Source organism: Triticum dicoccoides, chromosome 7A (assembly GCF_002162155.2).
Source record: "Triticum dicoccoides isolate Atlit2015 ecotype Zavitan chromosome 7A, WEW_v2.0, whole genome shotgun sequence".
NCBI lineage: Eukaryota > Viridiplantae > Streptophyta > Magnoliopsida > Poales > Poaceae > Triticum > Triticum dicoccoides.
In genome coordinates this window covers 700,602,471-700,625,222 of record NC_041392.1, presented here as the reverse complement: position 1 = coordinate 700,625,222, position 22,752 = coordinate 700,602,471, and positions in this window count along the sequence as shown.

Sequence of the window (22,752 nt, the reverse complement as noted above, 5' to 3'; positions counted from 1 at the left end):
GCTAAAGCCTCTCTCTTCTATCTTGGACACCAGGGTTCGATTCCCAAGTGCTGCATATATCCCCCACCTTTTTTGTCACGCACCTCCCCTACCCACCCAGTGCGCGTTAAGTGGGCCGGCCCGCAGGGCGTGACGCCTCTTTTTTTTCTTTTTTTGCATTTCGTCTTCTGCTTTTTTTCTCATTTCTTTTTTTTGTTTCTTCCTTCTTTAAATTAATTTGAGATTTCCAAAATTAAAAAGATTGCGAATTTTTAAAAACATGTTCGAGAAATCATAAAATATTTGTGATTTCAAAAATGTGTGGGAAATCATAAAAATTTTGTAGTTTCAAAAATATAATTGATTTTTCAAAAGTGTTCGCAAATTATTACAAAATCACAATTTGGAAAAAAATGTTGAGAAATAAAACCATGTACATGATTTTTGAAAAAATAATCGTGTATTCAAAACAAATTCGTGAATCTGACAAAAATATCCATGAAATTTTAGAAAATATTGAAACAACTCAAAAAATTGCAAGTTTGTGGTCGATGATATTTGTTTTTAAAGTGTGTCGTTAAATGGCAAGCTCATTGCCTTGGGATTTACCAAGTCGACTATATTACGATCACGTGGACATCGCATCCATCATCAGCGAGGGTGGGAAGAAAGATAAGTGGCAACATGGCGAGTCACTGTGTCAAAATAGAGGACGCAAAAAAAAGTGGACGCTCATATGTCAAGGTATGTTTTTAACACTCATTTGTCAAGGTATTGAGTCATACTTATTTGGCTAGAGTGTAATTTTTTATCCCCAGGTTCTGCTGATTTTTTCCCTCTTTTTGTGATGCACCTCTCCTCCCTCAGTGCGCGTTCATGGGCCAGCCCGCAGGGCGTGACTCCCCTATTTTTTACATTTCGTCTTTTGTCTTTTCTTTTCTTTTCTCATTTCTTTTTTTATTTAAATTAATTTGAGATTTTCAAATTTCAAAACGTTGCGAGTTTTGAAAAACATGTTTGAGAAATCATAAAATGTTTGTGAATTCAAAAATGTGTGGGAAATCATAAAATTTTCGTAGTTTTAAAAAATATTAATGATTTTAATGTCAAGAGAGGTCGGGATAGACCGAATTTAACATGGGAGGAGTCCGTTAAGAGAGACCTGAAGGATTGAAGTATCACCAAAGAACTAGTTATGGACAGGGGTGTGTGGAAGCTTGCTATCCATGTGCCAGAGCCATGAGTTGGTCGTGAGATTTTATGGGTTTCACCTCTAGCCTGTTGTTGTTGTTGTTTAAAAAATATTAGTAATTTTATAATTGTTTGCAAATTATAAAACATGTTCGCAACATGGCGAGTCACTGTGTTAAAATAGATGACGCTCGTATGTGAGGGTATTGATTCAAACTTATTTGAATAGCGTGTAGTTTTTTTCTCTCCTGTTGCAACGCACGGGCATGTTTGCTAGTAACCTACAAACACCAGAAACTAGTTGCAACTCCTGGACAGAGGGCGAGAGGGGTCAGTAAGTCGAGCGGGGTCATATTTCAGGTCCCAATGTGTGGTAGTAGCTGAATCTTAAATCGCGCATACAGATCTCAGTTCCTACGGACGGCCTCAATGAAACAACCCACCATGTACTCCTACATGGCCTCTCATCGATACCTTTACCAAAACATGTTCAACACATCCCTCACATTACCGACATAATCATTTCACTCTAGCCCATCACCCAGATGAACCAGACCTGACACAACTCTAAGCATAGCATGCATAACAAGGTAGGAATCACACACATGGATCAATCAACTCCTACACATGCTAGTGGGTTTCATCTAGTTACTGTGGCAATGACAGGTCATGCAGAGGATAAGGGTTCAACTACCATAGCACACAGCAGTTTGAATCGCGTTGCCTTAATGCAGTAAACAAGAGCAGAAGCGAGAACATGGGATTGTATCGGAATGATCAATGGGTTGCTTGCCTGATGTAGTGGTAGTAGGGTACTGCCCTTCAGACGGATACTCGGGGTTATCCTCGGAGGCAGAACCTACCACGAAAGACACACCGAACATAATCAACACATGACAATATGCAACAATATGATGCATGCTATGACATGGCAAAATGAATGTGTCTTGGCCTAATGCAGGCTAAAACAGAAAGGAATGAACCCATTTGAATCAAAGATTCAAATGATAGTTCATTTAACTTAGCCTTATTAGTGCATTATCTTATTTTTCTTAAACAGCAAGGTTATCTTGTTTCGTCATGCATGAAACCATTACAGATGGATAGATTGCACACCTGCACGTTGCGTACGCTGCCGGTGAGCAGACCTAGCCTCCCTTATACAAGAGTAGGCGTTCCAATCCAACCCGGCGCGCGCCGCTCAGTCGCTGACGTCACGAAGGCTTCGGCTGATATCATGACGTCGAGTGCCCATAACTGTCCCCGCGTAGATGGTTAGTGCGTATAAGCCAGTGGCCAGACTCAGATCAAATACCAAGATCTCGTTAAACATGTTAAGTATCCGTGAACGCCGACCAGGGCCAGGCCCACCTCTCTCCTAGGTGGTCTCAACCTGCCCTGTCGCTCCGCCTCAAAGTAACAGTCGGGGGCCGTCGGGAACTCAGGCCCACCACTACCTGAATGGAGCCACCTGCCCCTTCAGCCCCCATCTCCGAACAGTGTCATAAGTAATGTAACAGTATAAGTATATATCATATGCCCGTGATCACCTCCCGAAGTGATCACGGCCCAGTAGTATAGCATGGCAGACGGACAAGAATGTAGGGCCACTGATGGTAAACTAGCATCCTATACTAAGCATTTATGATTGCAGATAAGGTATCAACATTTGTAGCAACAATGACAGGCTATGCAACAGAATAAGATTAACGAAAAGCAGTAACATGCTACACTACTCTAATGCAAGCAGTATAGAGGAGAGTTGGCGATATCTGGTGATCAAGGGGGGGGGGGGCTTGCTTGGTTGCTCTGGCAAGAAGGAGGGGTCATCAACACCGTAGTCGTACTGGGGGTCTCCAGCAGTCTCGGGGTCTACCGGAAAGAAGTAACGGAGGGGGAACACAATAAATAACAGAGCAATCAATGTAACAAAAAGCAAGATGCGGAATTATGTTGTGCTAGGGGTGACCTGACGCGGTACGAGGTGATACCGGTGAAGGGGGGAAACATCCGGGAAAGTATTCCCGGTGTTTCGCGTTTTTGGGCAGATGAACCGGTTGCGTGTTCACTATGCTAGGGATGCGTGGCAGACGAATGGGCTGCGTATCCGGATTCGTCTCATCGTTCTGAGCAACTTTCATGTACAAAGTTTTTTCATCCGAGCTACGGTTTATTTTATATTAATTTTAAAAGATTTAAATTAATTTTAGCATTTATTTAATTAATTTAATATAACGTCATCCAGAATAGTGTTTGCTGACGTCCGCATGACGTCAACAGTCAATAGAGGTTGACTGGGTCAAACTGACATATGGGTCCCACATGTCATTGACTGATTAATCTAATTAGGATTTAACTAAACTAACATGTTAATTAGGTTAATTAAATTGGATTAAATAACTTAATTAATCTATCTATCTATACCTATACTAATTTTGGACTCCCCAGAAATTACCATATTAATTAGAAATTACTGGCCGTTCATCTACTGGGCCCGAATTATAACGGTGTAGATCCACCCATATAAGCCTTGCAATCAAAGAAAAAACCAACATAACGTTTGCTGTAAAAAAGCAATATAAAGCACCTTTCAAAAAAAACAATCAAAAGAATCTATCGTATCTATCTATCTATCTATATCTATCTATCTATCTTTCTATCTATACCTCTATACCTATACTAATTTTGGACCCCCAGAAATTACCACATTAATTAGAAATTACTGGCCGTTCATCTATTGGGCCCGAATTATAACGGTGTAGATCCACCCATATAAGCCTTGCAATCAAAGAAAAAACCAATATAACGTTTGTTGTAAAAAAGCAATCTAGAGCACCTTTCAAAAAAAACAATCAAAAGAATCTATCGTATCTATCTATCTATATCTATCTATCTATCTATCTATCTATCTATTAGGCACTTCCTAAATATTCTCACGTTAATTAGATTTTACGAGCCGTTAATCTGGTGGGCCCGAATTATTACGGTGTAGATTGATTCATTGAACTAAAAAAACTCACATATATCTCTCATCTCTCCCAGAAACCAACGCTCTCCATCTCTCTCTCTCTCTCCACGATCTATTCTTCTTCATTATCTCTCTCTCCCTAGATGGAAGACAAATCCATCCACAATCTCTTCCTCTCCATTATCTCCCTCGCCCTCACAGGAGAACAAAATTGTAGGATGGATTCCATGTCTTCAAGGAGTTTTTCCTAATGTATTAGATCCATATTTTTTTCACACTATTTATTCTAGATTTGTTTTCTTGCAGGTTTAGAGCGGAATCAATTTTTGCCGTCTCCACGAATTGGATCCTGAATCTTCTCACGTATAAATTTTGGATGCTTTATTGAGATCAGGTCAGAGCACACGAACAATGCCCATCATCGCTGCTCAAGATTCTCCCACTCTGCATGAAGTTTGTCTCTGGTCGGTTGCTGTCATTGGGCAGGTTAGCGAATCGTCCTCCCACCCAATATTTTTTAGCAATTATTTGTTCCGCTGGTTAGATGAAACATGTTGCTTACTTATTGCACGAAGAACTGACTTGATCATAGTGTTACTCTTTTTTTTTTGAATTAATTCCTTAATTTGATAGCTGCTTCCCTAAATTAGTTTTAGAACAATAAATCAATTGACAGTAGAGTAGCGCATGTACGTGCAAAGTTAGATAGGCAGGTGGATAGATTCCGTCGAAGTCACACGTACGAGCTAGCTCACATACATAGAGCCGCCGCCTTGATGCGTGTACGATAGTACGTACAGAGGAACAGGAAAATTTCGACTAGAAACACGCACGCACACGACACAGGAGCACACAGCGAATTGATGGCCACAGGATCATGTGAGTCCTATTTGATTTCTTTCTATTGACCCCACTATCCATTACATATGAGGTGTTATTTACATACATGTATATATATTACTTGGCTTGACTTAATACAAACCTGGCATGCGCATCCATGTAGGATACACATGCATACACGGCGGACGCGGGATTAACTCTAATACCCTAGAGGGTAAACAAGTACTAATCTTCAGAATTTTGTGTCCATAGCGATTAATCTTTTTGTATTCCTTTAATTTGTTATATTCAAGTTCTACATTATTTCTTTTTTGCAGTCATTGGTTGAAAACAATGGTCTGCGATATACTCGATGCGAAGGATTCCTGGAAAGGTAATTAGGCTTTAGCATGCCATTATCCCTGAAAGCAATGAAATATTTTTTTCTAGCGATTTGTTATACTGTTTTTTCAATCACATTAGTAGAGTACGCAGTTCACATTGTTTACATACTACACGGCAACCAAGAGTTAATCAAAGTTTTGTACTCGGCTTGCGCCTCTAATAATCTCCGCAATTTTGTATTCCTTTCATATGTATTGAAGTTATGTTTTATTTTTTTCTTTGCTTCGAAAGCAATGGCACCTGATATGCTTGATTCAATTAGCAAGGAAATTGATTAAATAGGAAATTAGGACTTATAGAAGCTATTATGAATTTATAGGCTTCTTTGTCTATCATAATGCATTGTATTTGCTTCATAGCAAGGTAATGAAACATTGGTTAGCAAGATATGGCCATTGGTCTACCAAGCTTCCGTTTACATGGTATCAAATTTTCGGTTATATCTTTGTGGAATTTCCATCCATTTGAAGGTGACAACATACTGGTATTTTTTTCACATGATGAAATTTCACGATATAAAATGTCTAAAAAATTGGGATAGCCAAACAAAGATGCACATTTTCTAGCATTGATGTTCTTTCGAGCAAAGATGCTAGACGATTTACTTATCTGGTAGAACTATATTTGTTGAAATTATGAATTCATATGGTCTCTCCATATTAACACTGCCTAAAAAAAGAACCATGTAATTTGCACCGTTACATGTGATTTGGGTGCAACAACAATCTGCACCATGTTTTAGGAAGAGTAAAAATATGATTAAGAAATCTGCAATATTATGGATAGATATGGATGATTGTGACATCAATAGAGGACAAACAAATACAGAAAATATGTGCACAGCAATTGGTAGATGCCAATACCTCATGTATAGTTACCAAGATTATTGTGTATAGGATGCTCTATATTGTTCACTATCTACCACATGCCACATTATGTATCATTCTTTTGTGTTAATTAACAAAAAAATGTTTTTGTATAAGCATGTTGCTGACAATAAGATAATTGTGCAGGAAACCAAAAAGACTAGGATGGGAACACATGTTGCATTTTATTCTGATGAAGAATTGGGAATAAGGGCATTCAGGATAGAGATGTGGCAGCATTGATATAATACCGGAAAACAATGCTGATGTTGAGCATTCAGAAATCAGAGGAACCAAGATTATTCGAAGATCAACATAAGTACGAGCACAAGCAAATTCAGGAATTGAATAGGATAAGTATGTAAGCTTTCTTGGTGTATTTTCCTGTTCTTTCATAATATAAGTATCAGGCCTCAATAATTGCTATAGACATTTAAGTTAGTGACTAATACATTCTTTTTATTGTTTTCCAGTAGAAAACTTCAAAGCAAGCGCTGATTGCTGATGAAGTCATTGTTAACCAGCATAAAAAATTTGGGACAGGGAGCACAAGTCGTGTTATGCATCTTGATGAAGAATCAAAAACTAAGGGATGAAAGGAAACGAATGAATCAAAATTCATGGAATAAAGAACAGTGATGAAGAAGACCGCAAATCAAAGACTGGAAGGTTCTCAAAGTCATAAAGATTCCAAACTGAGGACATTGTGTAATGGGGTTGATAAACAATCAGCGACCTGAGACATTCCAAAACATGGTGCATCAAGGACTAAAAAACAAGTAGCGCATTGATAAATATTTAGTGACATTTAGGATTTTTCAAAAATGTACATGCACATCAGATTTGTACTAAATGTACATGCACATCAGTTTTTTATTACAAAAATGCCAATTAATCTGTAGTAGATGTTTGGGTTATATCTAAATGTCTAAAACAATTAAATATTGATCGCCCCTATTGCTCACTAGCCATGGTCAACATGTGTCAAACTTAGTGGAACAAATCAAAACAACAAGATCTAACTATTACAACAAAACCAGGAATTAAGCATATACCCGTTAATCTACCTAGGTTATATAATGCCATTGAAATATAATACAGTAATATATCAGGTGACCAAACATTCCAAATGTGAAAATAAAACAAATACACAGGAAAAGGTTGCTACCTAAGTAAACCAAGCTCCCAGCTTGCGATACTAGAACCTAATAGTAGTCATCTAACATCATTAGAGCAGAAACAAAGGAAGCTATATCGGAAAGAAAGAAATATTCCATCTGACATTTTCAATATGCTAGCCCGTGCGAATGCACGGGTTGGCGACTAGTTCCTATAAAACTCCAGCGTCAATCCTTCCCAAAAGAACCCTCACACAGTATTTTTCTCCCTATGCCTTCTCCTTCCAATGCCCTTCCATCCAAAGCCGAGCTAGAGCCTTTCCTCACCCCTCGCGATCCAATCTAATCTATTCCCATATTCCTTCTGTTCAACCTTTAAATCTCCAAAGCCTCTGTGATCCAATCTGGTTTTCTTTTTAGCCATATTGATGAATCAGACTGGAGCTTGGTGGTGCAGCGGAGGAAGTGTATAGATGACAGTTTCAAGCAGATTGGCTGGCTGCTGTTGTCATTGAGGATACAGAGTTCTTGGGTGCAGCTGGCCCCTTGGAGCAGATTATGGAGAAGATGGAACGTCTACGTCCTCCTAGGCTGCACTCTAATTGGTGGGTGTGTGGACTCTATGGACGTTGTAGCACATGATCAAGTATGGAGGACGAGCAGAAGGTAGGAGATGATGTTTCTAGATTTCTTGATTCTAGGAAAATTATGTCAATCTCATGACTGCTATAGTGTGGCTACCTGGCTAGACTGCTAGAGTGAATTATTTTGTTAATTTCTATATGCTAATTTTCTCCTTCTTTTACTTACTGATTGACTATGGTTTTTCAAGTCACATGAAAATTGTGGAGTAACATGTGCCAATGGAACGAATTGGTTTGTTTTGTCTCTCTTATTGATTTCTATCTCCTGTTTCCATGATTTTGGGGTACATGTGCATGCTTGACTGAGTGCCCTATCGTCTCTCTTCTCCCCGAAAACAAATCTATGTCTCTCTTAAGGAGGAAGCGAGTTGGGGCATGGATCTGATGCACGTAAGGGGCCTATCACATTATAATTATTTTCCTCATGTTGTTCAGGTTCGTCTCCAACCACTATTTGATTTTTTCCTGTTTGTACTTGAACCAGTTGTATCTTTTCTGTTGTGTTCGAGCTCTATAGAAGGATGAAGGTGTGTTTTCCAAACCGCATAATTTGTAGAATCAACAATGGTGCTGACATGGAATCCAATTCCCCAATCGCTCCACTCCCTGGCGGCTGCAGCAATGGCGAACTATTGTGGACTGCTTCCGGCCTATGAGGTAGAAGAAGAGATCATGACACCCAAAGCTCGAGGAAGAAGGAGGGTCAGTGCGGCTCCTCCCAGACATCTGCTCTCACGTAAGCCCTTTTTCCCTGCTCAACCTGTCCAAGTCTCTCACGTATCCTTTTTTTCCCAGGCTCAATCTCGCATGTCTCTCTCTTTTGCATGTACCTCTCTCTCTCTCTCAGGACTCTCCCTTCTCTACTTAGTTAATCGGAAAATATCTTGCCTTCCCATGTAGGTCTCTACAAAAACACACTCATGCAAAGTCCATATCGTGTTCCTCTTCGGATCGGCTATTCTATTGTTCAATCGATCCACAACTGATCTAGCCTCCGCCAGGACAGCCACGGGCGGCTTTACTTGAAGTCCTGCCACATGCCATTGCGAAGAATTTTATGGGAGTCTATTCTGACCTTCTTGAGCCTTTCCTGGTGTGGACCCCACCTACCGCATGCCATTGCTAACATGTCTAATTTTGTAGGACAAAGAGACGAAGGCAAGCACGTAGGGTTGCTAGCACTGATGCCCACTTTGCCGGAGAAACAGTAGGAACACAAGCATGTTATTTTTCTGATGATAAAATCTTCCAAGTCCGCTGATGTTGTTCGCATCTATATCAAGTAACTGCTCCTCCTCAGTTTAGATGTGCAAAGTTGTCTCCTGCTGTGTAAACACTTGCCCTACCTATGTTGGCAGCAAGCCAGCAAATCATGTCCAGGCCGATGTTTTCCTCCTGGTCCTGGGATCATCAACAAAACTTAATCTTGGGATGATAAACTCCATGACTAGAACGCGTTGTGAACATCCATTTTACTACCAGTCCAACATGACATGCTGCCTCCCAATATGATTCTTTTGGTAGCAGTGGCCGCCTTAATTTTTTTTCCCTGTATCCAGATCTTTGATTACGTAATAAGCATAGCCTCTACATGATGCCACTGTGGTGTCTTAATTGGTTGTGTTATGGATACCTCCATTGCAGGATTGGTGATCCACGTTTGCAGATTTATAAGTTTCCTGTATAATATTTTCAGGCTATATATTTTCTATTTGTTCACTAGATGCCTGATGAAATTCCTATCGGAGCCAACAATTTATTTTACTACCAGATATATCTATCAAACTCTGAGGACAAGATCATCAAGTCTCAGAGTTAGCAATATGGTATGTACTGATCTACAAGTACCAATAAAATGCATTGACTCTTTATGTCAAACATGAAAATAATTGAGGAAGGATTGTAATATGTACATGCATTACAGGGGTTATTGTTGACATTAAGTAATTGTTGTTCATATATAGAGGTTAGTGTCGAACCACTAACAGCGAGCGAATGATTGGAGGTGGTGCCATATCGTTATGTAAGCGTTTCTCTCCACAAGATGGCGATATAAATGTCCGAACCTGTAAGTGTTCGAACTACTGATATTTATATTTGATTAATTAGGACAGCGTAAAGCAAAAGGACTACTACTACCATATATTTATATATATTTGCTATGGACTCCACCCATCTATTAGCCCGTTGTACTGCCAGGGAGTACTACTACCATATTACTATACGCATGAATTGCCTCATGCTTTCCCTTGCAAGTGTAATTGCTATACGCATGAATTTAATGCAATTTGGCGAGAGTTCATACTCTAGCCAGTTCATGGAAGAAACAGAGGATTCATAGTTCCCGATAACGAGTGTAAGGTAATATAGCTGCTGATGTTGCTGGATTAATACATCTGTTTTAGTCTCTTCGACAGCATGTGAATCATAACCACTTTTGTTAGGTCAATTGTTATCCAGCACTTGCAATCTGTTGTCCTCCTTTTCCGGTGTCTTTGTGTTCTCAATAAGGAAATCTCATATGTACTTTTTTTATAAATTATTAAATCTGTTCATATTCTGTACATCTTTCCAGTATATATGCACAGTTTGTCAAACAAAAAGACAACCAATCATCTAATTTTGGACGTTGCCCGGACTAACTAACGTTGATCAATCAACTCATGTAGTTGCGTGGCGTGTACACGTGCCCAGACTCAAGGCCCGTGTGTCCAACTGTAGGCACGTAAAGATATATATGTAACTAGCAGTTTTACATAGATAATGGTACGCATATGGAGATGTGCTAGCCTTCATCAGGGCTATGCTGAGGTTTCTCAAGCCATCTAAATGTTTTCTCTTATTGGTTATGTTAATTAAAAGTTTAAAACTGCAACACTCAACTGAGATTGTACCCATATGTACTATAAATCCACATCTTCACAATGTCTCAATTTCTCTCCTCCTCTTTCATCAGATATGGGTGATGGCGTACACAAAGTAGTCTGGGTACACTATGTTCTGATCAAAGATGAATACACAACAGGGTGAGGATCGATGCTTGATGAGGTATGTGTTCGTATTTAAAGCTAGATGGGAAAGGTAATTTTTATTTTTGTAATTCTGATTTTCTCTGTATAGATGAACAATAGAGTGAATAATTTCTCTGATTTGGGGTGGCCTTTGAAAAATGCTTTCCTACGATTATGAGTAGTTGTACAAGGACATTGCTCATCCACTAATCATTATTCATTATAATTTGTATTTTAGACTGTCGCAAAAAATAGTGATGGGATTGACCGAACCCTGTTACCGTTCCCCCTTTTATAACCAAGCGACCAAGGTTAATTAAACATTGAAGAAAGTTTTTACAACTGTACACACGTAAGTACATGTAATTAGCAGTTTCATGATAAACAATGTAAGCATATGGAGATGCGTTAGCCTTCATCAGGGTTGTGCTGTGTTGCATATATGTACTGGCTATGCTCCGAATTTAAGTATGACACATATTCGAATATGTTGTTCAAGTGCATCTAATACAAAAGAGTTATATGTAAGGATCTGTGCTGTGATGTTCAACAAAATCTCTCTGGAAATTGTAGCATTCTTCAAGTTTAAAATGTGTTAAGGTTGTTTGTTAAATTCCAACTTATTTGTTGTATTGTCCCTTAGTTTCTTACCTCACTTGAATAAGGTGTGTTCTTTCTTTAGATTTTTTTCCTTACCCAATTAGTTTCAAGGATATATGAAGTGTCATGCATATGAACTATGTGTGAATATTTCTCTTATAGTTTTTTCTAGATTGATCTTATTTAAGGGAAACAATCGTTTATCATTAAGAAAAACATAGCACTCTCTAAGATCGCCAATGGAGTATGGCTAAGCAATTAGGCAATAACTTGACGACTTCGAATATTACTGAATTTATATGAAACTTATTTCATCATATTTACAAATAACTTATATCAAGTTATCTCGGCACAAATTATTTTTTCGTGTCATCTCATTAATTAACGTGGTTACATCCAACTAACTCATTTCTATTATATAACTTCCCATCAATCCTCAAGTTCGATATCCTTGCAAAACACATCATCAATGTTAATGATATAGATTTCAACGCAATATTATTTAATTAGCCCGTGCGCACGCACGGGTTGACAACTAGTTGAATTAATGCGTCAGCATGACATAAGTGTGACGTCAGCGGGTCAACTGGGTCGGCCAGGTCAAACCTGACTGGTGGGCCCTGTCTGTCAGTGACTTAGCTAACTAACAAGATTAAATTAACACTAACTAACTGTCAGTGGGGCCTGGGCCCACATGTCAGTGACTAAACTAATTAAAATTAGTTAGTATTAATCCTAAACTAATTAACAGGCCGGCCCCACCTGTCATAGACTCAGGGAAAATCAACCTGGGCCCACACGGGGTCAAACAGGGTCAAACTCGCCGGTGTTTAGCCGCCGGCGAGGCCAGACGCGGCGGAGCAGCGCGGGTTTTGCACTCCGGCTACCAAAAGGACGGCGGAGACCATCTACGTGATGCGGGGAGTGAGCCGCGTTGAGTGGTGGCAGTGGGCGGAGCTGGGGTGGCCGGAAACGACGCCGGCGACGAGTTTGGCGGCGGCCGGAGCTCGGTGAGGTTGAACTAGTCGCTAGGGGGCACGGAGAGGCGCGTTTGTTTAGTGCGTTGAGCTCCCGGGGGTGCGGTAGGGCTAGTGGACAGGGTGGCGCGGCCATTGGGTGGCCGGAGCCTCGTCGGTGATGAGCTCCGCGGAGGCGCGTGCGGGTGAGCTACATGCAGTCGCTACGGGGCTCGAGAGAGGGAACGGATAGGGTGGGGAGGTGGCTGAGCTCACGGGGGTCACATCGAGGCAGTCGGCGAGGTCGGGGACGAGTTGATGCGGCGGGGACGGCGAAGGGGATCTCCGGTGGACGGAGTTGAAGGCGAGCTCGTGCAGCGTCTCCGGGGCGAGCGAGCGCTCGGGGATGGGTCGGGGCGAAGCAGTGGACGACGGCGGAGCTCGTGGACACGATGGCGCGGCGTGAGGACGACGGAGGGTGCGGCTACGACGACGGTGCGGCGGCAGGGGCGTCGGCCATGGTGGGGAACGGCGAGGGAGAGAGACAGGGGGAATGGCGTGTCCAGGGGCTTCGGTGCGCGACGTGGAGGCGTCCAGGCGTCCAGGGGCGCGGTCGGCAAGCAGGTGGCGCCGTGGCGAGCTCAGGCACGCCGGCGTCACCTCCCTGCCTGCCTAGCAGTGAAGACGCAGCTGGCTGGCGCGGGTCAGCACAGTGCTGGGCCGCCAGGTGGGCCGGCTGGTGGGCTAGGTGGGCTGCGCCAGGTAAGTTCCTCTCTCTCTTTTTTCTGTTTTTATTTATTCTATTATTTCTGTATCTTCAGGGCTTTATTAAAAATGCCAGGGCATTTCCAAAAATTATAAAACTAATCATGGCTACTGCTTAGAATATATCCAACAGCAAACATTTTAGTTTATGATTATTTGAGCATTTAAAATATTTTATAACATTTAAATGCCAAAATGCAAATACTATAAGAATTAATCCAATGACCTTAAGATGTCCTAGAAAAATGTGCACCATTTTTGTCAAAAGTTTTAACCCAAAACAAAAAGGGTGGGATTTTTAGAAGGGCATTTCAGGTTCATTGAAGAAGGTTTTAGTAAATCCTAGCTGTTCCAAGGGGGTGCTGGGGGTTCTGTCATCCCCATTCAGTTTTCTGGGAATTTAAACATGATGCACATGTTCAACCAATCATAATGCATGACTAACACAGAGATGTGACAATCACTCATAGCCATTGGTCACCTAAATCCAATGGCTGAGATCATCAGGATTCGCCATGAACAGTAGACTGATACTGCCTCTATAGTGTTCTGGAACAATCACGTGACCTTTCAAGAACAAAAGAAGCCCATGTTCCCTGCCTCATGGGCCGTATTGCCGCTTGAGTATATGGCAGTTTGAGCCCAAACGAGATTGTTTGGGAGTAAAACAGGGAGCAAAAAGTAAGGTGCCGTCTTTTTAGATGTGCACATACATTTTCTTGTAAGAATAATAATCCCTACCTTTATAATACTTATCAATTATAATTAATTAGTATCTACATCCGCACATTTCTATATTTTCTTTTTGCCTTTTATCAACCAGCAAATCTATGGCTTATTCTCTTTTACCAAAATCACTCTCTTCAACTAAGACGTGCCTTGCACATGTATACATACTAGTTTTTATAAGTTAACAAGATGTGGGATATTGTTTTTTATATATGTAAATATCTATTAAATATATGATGACAATAACAATAATATATAATAACATATAAAATAATTTAAATATATATAATATAGTTAGAAGGGAAACATAAGTTGGACCAGACGTTCCTATTTTTATATAGAAAAATAGAACAGACCTCTGCGTTTTTGCTTCAAAAAAAACATAAATTGGGTTGTCGATGTTTCAGGAAAAATAAAACCTCGGATGGGAGGTCCATAGGCCGGTCGATACATGACGGCCCTCAAGAAAATACAAACAACCCTATGGACCTCTCATTCGAGGTCGTGGGCTACGCATATTAAAAAAGAAAGCCTAGACGGGGCAGCTGTTCCGCCCGGGTTCGATTCCACCTATGCAGAGAAAATATCTCCAAATTTTTTGCCTCTGCCTTTATTGACATGTGGGTTCCAATTGTCATTTACGCACACCACGTCCTACACTTATCAAAACTTCATCCCTCGTTTTTTCTATTTTTCGCACACTCAACATTGTGTTGGCATTTTGAAAATAGTATATCTTTTTGACTATGCATCATATGAAGGTGTGCTATGCATGAATGTTGATTAGCATGATGTTAACTGGCTGATAGTTCCAGTTTGGACCATGAATAAAACTTCTAGCGTGATGTTAACACTGTTTGAAAAGGCCGTGTTAATATAAATGCTCTGCCTCTGAAAATTGCAGTTTCTTATCTGAAACTGGACTTGGAGTTTCTTATCTGAAACTGAAACTTGCAGTTTCTTCTCTGAGAATCACATTGTCTGCACTTTTATACTCCTATGAAACTACATTTTAAGTGCTAAAAACAGATCTCTAGAATTCATAAAATACTTCATATGCTCAATACTCCAAATTTGAAATTCAAAAGACATTCATATCTGAAAGTACTCTCAAAATACAAAACACAAAACACAATTCACAACCTGCAAATACTAACAACCCTAAGCTCCTCCTGACAATTCACAACCTTCCTGACTATTGGTCTGGGGGGGGGGGGCAAATCCCTCCTATTCCTCGGCGGCAGACAGCCGCCCCATGAGACGATGTGAATGGCGAGGGAGAGGATGGCGGGGAAGTGTCGTCGGGCCAACTGTTTTTCTCCTCTTGCAGTTGGGTTTGGTCGACGAAGGCTCCACCGGCTCGCTCTGGCACGTCACCCTCACAAACGGCACCCTGTAGATGCTCGATCCTTCAATCTCTGGTGGATGCTCCATCTGGGATCGATACTCCCACCACCGCTCCTTCACGATCGGATTCGGTGAATCTGTTTGCTCCATGGCCTAGAGGAGTAGCTCTATGTACTCCCGCGCGACTCCCTCCGGGAGTATCACCGCCTTTTCGCTCTGTTGCAGATATTTGGCGATGGATGTCACCGTTGCCGCTAGTTGGTCCTTGTTGTCAAACCAAGACTGTATCTCCAGCATCCTAGCTAGCTTCACAGGGTCGCCGTCTGCGATCCTCACGTATCGGTTGTACTCCTCCATCGATCTACTTCTCCACAGCACCTTCGCTCGCCGGCGGTGGTTTTTGAATGGAAGAGGAGAGGAGCAGCGCTGGTTTTGGTTTAGAACGGGAGAGGAGCGACGCTGGTTTTGGATTGGAACAGGAAAGGAGGGGCGGTGGTTTTGAAATGGAAGAGGAGAGGAGCGGCGCTGGATTTAGATTGGAACAGGAGAGGAGCGGCAATGGTTTAAGAGGAGAAGACTGAAAGAGCGGCGCTGGTCTTGGAAGTATTTTTTTTGTTTTCGGTATTTTGGGTCAAAGTTTGACCACATACTGTATTTGACAAGCAAAATGTGAATGCATGTCACCAAAAATTGTATTGTTTGGTTCGTATCTGAATGTACTTTCAAATTATATTATTTTTGCAACGTATAACATATATTTTATTTGTGAAAATCATGGTCAATTATGACCCAGAATAAAAGGGAGACTAATTAATGTGGGGTCGCTTTCTTAATTGAAGGGTAAATTGATTTTGATTTTGATCCAGTCACAGCGCGCCGGCCCGCTCGTCCAATCCTAAATCGCTGCCGCACGCTCCTCTCCCTCTTCTCCATTGCAAAACCACCTCCTCTCTTCTCCATCATCTCCATTCCAAAACCACCGTCTTGCCTCTCCCTCTTCTCCATTGCAAAACCACCTCCTCTCTCCTCGGATGAGCATCCCCTGACGTAGCCCATCCTGCCATTGAGACACTGACACATGGGTCCCACCAAGCACGCGGCCCACCTGTTAGCGACCAAAAGGCAGGGGAACCTCTCCTTTCCATAATCTCCGTTACAAAACCACCGTCTCGCCTCCCCCTCTTCTCTATTGCAAGACCATCATCTCTCCTCCCATCTTCCAAAGCTAGCACCGGATCACTCAGAAGGACATCTATGGAGGGGTTGCAGCAGCGAATTTGGCAGATCGCCGGCGGCGACCAGGCAAAGTTAGCCAGGTTGAGGGAGATCCTTACTTGGTTTGGCAATGAGTGGGGGATTTCGAGGACGGTGAGGGCCATGTGGCAATGTATGCGAAAGAGCGAGACAACGGCGATGAGGGCGGTGATGTACTCCTCGGCGGAAGTCACGCCACAGTCCTTCGAGTTCATCGAGTATCTCCTCTAGGCGATGGAGCAGACAGATTCGCCCGAGGCAAAAGTCAGGCGGAGGTGGTGGGTGTACAGGTCGAAGGTCGAGAACCCAGAGGATAACGAATCGATCGAGTACGGTGTGCCGTTCATGAGGGTGCAGAGCCAGCCGGAGCCACAGGAGTATTCGTTCTGCCACCGCAAGAGGAGGCCAGATGGCGCGACGTCGCTTCCCCGCCATTCTCCACGGTTCCCTCGACGCTCGCCTCGTTTCAACGGCGTCGGTAGGGTTTAAGGTAAGCTTCACACTAACCTAATCTTCCATCTGCTCATGCTTACAAACAGTGTGACAACTAATAAAAATCATGCTTACAATCAGTCTCCGAGTACTACGCCAATCACCCTAAAATAGCTCTGGACCTTTGGGTCAAAGTTGTGACACTGTGTACAAATAAAGAAAAATAGATTGGTGCTTCTTTCAGAAAAGAGTACACCCCTAGAAAACTGCTAATATAAGCTACTAGTATTTTTTTAAGTCTAAGCTACTAGTATTTGGTTAGAGGATTTGCTGCCGAGAAAGATCCGTCCACAATGAGCGCCACACATCCCACTGATGGTGGTGGATGCCAATGCTTAGATGGAGCAGGGTTGGTGTCGGCAATTTTTACTTGGCACCTAGCACTCTGCATATATGCCGGTTCCATCCGTACATTTGTGCAGTTCCACCAAAATGCAGCTGAATAACCTTGTTTGCACAGATAATGAAAAGGCGTGATTACATTATAGTGGCACTAGTTGATGAAACATACACTAATAAACACAAGAAAATATTACATCATACTAGAAATCGACCCAAGTCTCCCCGATACACCTTCTGCCAGTGATGAACATCAGTGTACATCGGTAGTACAAGGAGGGGCCTTGAGACATTCAAATCTCTATTTTTGTGCAGATCAACTAAAATTAAGCACCCCAGTTTGCAGAAATGCTTAAACATTAACAATGGGACTAGTTGATGAAACATACATTAACAAAGAGAAGCACTTTCTTTATCTACATTGGAAATGAAATGATAGAGAGGACACTCGCTCTATTTTAACTGTATTATTACTTCAGTTTATCAGTGACACTAGGGTCGAGCAGGTGGCAAACGAGGTGTACCGTGCGTCGCAAGGATGAAGGCCGGGGGTGCTTAGACTGGGATGCTGAAGCTGGCTCTTTCAGTCCCTATCTTCCCCCCGATGTTTCCGTGGTAGCATTTGGGTTGTAATCCAAACTTGGTCGAGCTGGTGATGCGTCCCCCTACCTGCCTAGCTTATGTGGCGAACTTGTCTCTTGCTAGTACTCAGTCCATTCTAGTTGTAGTTGCATAACTTCCCGTTTACATTGAGATGTTGTCGGATAATGGTTCTCTATGGTTGGGTTTCTTTAATGAAATTGGAGGGAACCCCCTCTTTTGATATATAAAAAAACAGTGGCACTAGCGGTGCCAAAACATTGCCTCAAATTAATAGTGCCACTAGATTAAGGTGCAAAATAATAACATTACTGCTTTATCATGGCAGTGCCAAAACAGTAGCACAAGAGCAGGATCAACATGCAGGATCTTTGGCAAATGGTCAAACCAAAAAGGAACATACCTCATGATGGGAACCATATCTGCAGTCAACGCCATCGTAGAAGGGATGACACCAGTCACCAACATGGATGATTCAATTCATGGGACCTTTTGGTGCAGTTCACCTAAAATGAAGCAATGTCCCATGAGCTAGCAGCTTCTTCTTTTTTTAAGAAAAGGGCTCCAGCCCCGGTTCCATTTCCATCACAAAATGGAACCCACAGAGCTTCTTCATAAGTTGCAATAAAATTGAGCAACATCAAGGTTGGTCGTGAAGCTCCTGGAGAGTAGGCGGACCAGGACAGTTGCATCTCTAACGAAAAGAAGCGACTTATCTTAATGGGAAATTTAGCAGGACATGAAAAAAGTGCCATTGATTCATATTACTGGAGGAATTACATTGAAAACAACATTGGTTTAACGTGTCCTTACTTTTAACAGTGCGATTGCTACATTTTACCAGTGGCATTACATAAGAGCGGCTCGGGGCAACAAACATCAGAAGAGGATATTTGGGTTGGTCCCATTTTTGTTTGATATATAGCCACCTTATACTGTGTGAAGCTAGCAAATCTAGTGCTGGACTTACTCTATTGACTTGTCCCCCAGTCCCCACTTTTTTCCCTTTTCAACCAATAGATCGGGTTTATATTGAGTTTGTACTGCGTTCCCTTTATTTCCATATTAGACCTAGAGACTAGTTGGATAGCCAATCTCTGCTACTTTTTGCCCCCATTATTTCCTCGTTCGACCAAGTCCTAGATTCAGGTAACAAATGTTCCCCACCCCCACCCCCTTTCTTCCTTGTTTGAACCAAGTACTACTAGATTCGAGTGCATGAACTAGTTTTACCTCTTAATAGTAAAAAATTATGTGGTTTTCGAACAGCCGATCGATCCTATCTACATGAGGGGGACTGAGAAATAGTAAAAGACACAAATGCAGCGACTTCAGGAGCTCGGGAAGTAGAGCAAGGCCGTTTTGGAAGGAAGTTATACCTGAGAGTCGCCGGGATGTCGCTAGGTGGGCGGTGGGAGGCCGGATCTGCCCACACTACGGCAACGAGGAAGAAGGGGTGGGAGGCCCTCCCTCGCCAGCGATGCTTGAGAGAGAACGGCAAGGCACACTGATCGGGACGCGCCAGTAGTGGGTAAGAGCCATCCCCAAGGACGATCATGTGAACGTTGCACCTTCTCACCTTCCCCGGCGGAGAGGATCCGGCTGGATCTGTGACCAGCGGTGAGTAGAGAGAGAGAGTGTGTAGCCACCGCTGTCGTGTTTAGATCTGGAGAGGACGAGATAGTGTGAAGAGAGCAACACTAGCAAGCAAGCGCGGAGGCTCCTGCCTATATAGTGGAGTACTAGTTTTCATTTGTATACCGGCCGAAGCCGGCTTGACCTCGGCAATGACTGTCGAGAAGTCTTCATGCACGTGCCCCGGAGGCGCAGTTGTCATCATTTTGATCTGAAGCACCAGATTATAACATATAACACGAAAAATGCCACATGATAAGAAATCATAACCTCACTGCCCAAAGGAGACAAGATGAATCCCGATGGACAAACTAGACGAGGATCAAAGGTCAAATTAAAGATAAACTCGTAGAAAAGGGGTCCGTCGATAGTAGTCTTCGTGGATGTGCCCCCAATGACTAGCCCAACTCAGTTGTCGCTGTTACTCAGCCGACTTGTGGGGCCGGGGAGTGTGCCTATGGTCGGTTCTCAATTGCGGTCCCACATGTGTGTGCAAACGCAATATGACGCGCGTTCCATTCGGAGAGCGGCGTGCCAGACCGACCGACCGTCTGTGGTGCGACGCCAACGCGATGGGCGTGCTGTATACTCCGTACATGTGTACTGCCGTTTTCTTGAGGCTTTGGTCCATGGCGCAATCCATGGATACAAAATTAGTATACTGTACTATTTAAAAGTCGAGGGCGGGGCTTTTCCCGCGCGGTAGGCGGGGCAGTTCCGCCTAGTCGGTTCGACAGAGACGCGAGAAGATGAGGGAGTAGGCTGCTGCAAACATAGGACTGTGTGATTTGACAGTGAGTTACTGCTGGACAGGTGGGGCCCGGTGATTTGACTTGCAATTATCATTTTAACTGCGGTGCTACGACCGGCTTGAGTCTCCCGATTCCTGACCACCTCCGTACAGGTGCCTCTCCCGATGCTCCACCATGTAGAGGCTGGCTCTTGCTTGAGAGCCCACTCCTCCACTTTTTCGTTGCCTCTTTCCCCCACTTATGCAAAAATGCCATGTAAAGCGGGCTTATAGCCCACTATTGTACTTGAAACTATAGGTGCTAAGCTGCCATATAGAATTAAGAAGAGAGAGACTAGTTTGGTGACCCCAGGAAGAAACGGTGCTAAGCGTGTGTACCTAGATGAAGCAAACTTAGCAATAAAAAACTAAGAACCTATGCATTGGGGACTTGAGTTGCTAAGCCATTTAATGCCCATAGCACCTCATCTAAGCACCATTTCATTGGAAGAGGTCACTCCTTGGCAAATGCAATAAATACTACGAAGAAAGATATAGAGAGAAGTAAACAAAAAAAACTCTTATAGCCAACCTTATAGCTAACCTTGTTGTATGAGTGACTAAGTGATGACTGAAGGAAATATGCCCTAGAGGCAATAATAAAGTTATTATTTATTTCCTTATATCATGATAAAAGTTTATTATTCATGCTAGAATTGTATTAACCGGAAACATAATACATGTGTGAATACATAGACAAACAGAGTGTCACTAGTATGCCTCTACTTGACTAGCTCGTTGATCAAAGATGGTTATGTTTCCTAACCATGGACAAAGAGTTGTTATTTGATTAACGGGATCACATCATTAGTTGAATGATCTGATTGACATGACCCATTCCATTAGCTTAGCACCCGATCGTTTAGTATGTTGCTATTGCTTTCTTCATGACTTATACATGTTCCTATGACTATGAGATTATGCAACTCCCGTTTGCCAGAGGAACACTTTGTGTGCTACCAAACGTCACAACATAACTAGGTGATTATAAAGGAGCTCTACAGGTGTCTCCAAAGGTACATGTTGGGTTGGCGTATTTCGAGATTAGGATTTGTCACTCCGATTGTCGGAGAGGTATCTCTGGGCCCTCTCGGTAATGCACATCACTTAAGCCTTGCAAGCATTGCAACTAATGAGTTAGTTGCGGGATGATGTATTACAGAACGAGTAAAGAGACTTGCCGGTAACAAGATTGAACTAGGTATAGGATACCGACGATCGAATCTCGGGCAAGTAACATACCGATGACAACGGGAACAACATATGTTGTTATGCGGTCTGACCGATAAAGATCTTCGTAGAATATGTAGGAGCCAATATGAGTATCCAGGTTCCGCTATTGGTTATTGACCGGAGACGTGTCTCGGTCATGTCTACATTGTTTTCGAACCCGTAGGGTCCGCACGCTTAAGGTTTCGATGACAGTTATATTATGAGTTTATGAGTTTTGATGTACCGAAGTTAGTTCGGAGTCCCGGATGTGATCACGGACATGACGAGGAGTCTCTAAATGGTCGAGACATAAAGATTGATATACTGGACGGCTATATTCGGACACCGGAAGTGTTCCGGGTGATTTCGGAGAAAACCGGAGAGCCGGAGGGTTACCGGAACCCCCCCTCCCCGGGAGAAGTAATGGGCCATATGGGCCTTAGTGGAGAGAGAGAGGGGCTGCCAGAGGTGGGCCGCACGCCTCCTCCCCCCTGGTCCGAATTGGACTAGGAGAGGGGGGGTGGCGCCCCCCTTTCCCTCTCCCTCCCTACTTCTTTCCCCCTCCTAGTAGGAGTCCTACTCCTACTAGGAGGAGGACTCCTCCTTGGCGCGCCTATAGGGCCGGCCGGCCTCCTCCCCTTGCTCCTTTATATACGGGGGCAGGGGGCACCCCTAAACACACAAGTTGATCTTCACGATCGTTCCTTAGCCGTGTGCGGTGCCCCCTTCCACCATATTCCACCTCGATAATATTGTAGCGGTGCTTAGGCAAAGCCCTGCGACAGTAGTACATCAAGATCGTCACCACGCCGTCGTGCTGACGGAACTCTTCCCCGACACTTTGCTAGATCGGAGTCCGGGGATCGTCATCGAGCTGAACGTGTGCTAGAACTCGGAGGTGTCGTAGTTTCGGTGCTTGATCGGTCGGGCCGTGGAGACGTACGACTACATCAACCAAATTAACGCTTCCGTTGTCGATCTACAAAGGGTACGTAGATCACACTCTCCCCTCCCATTGCTATGCATCACCAT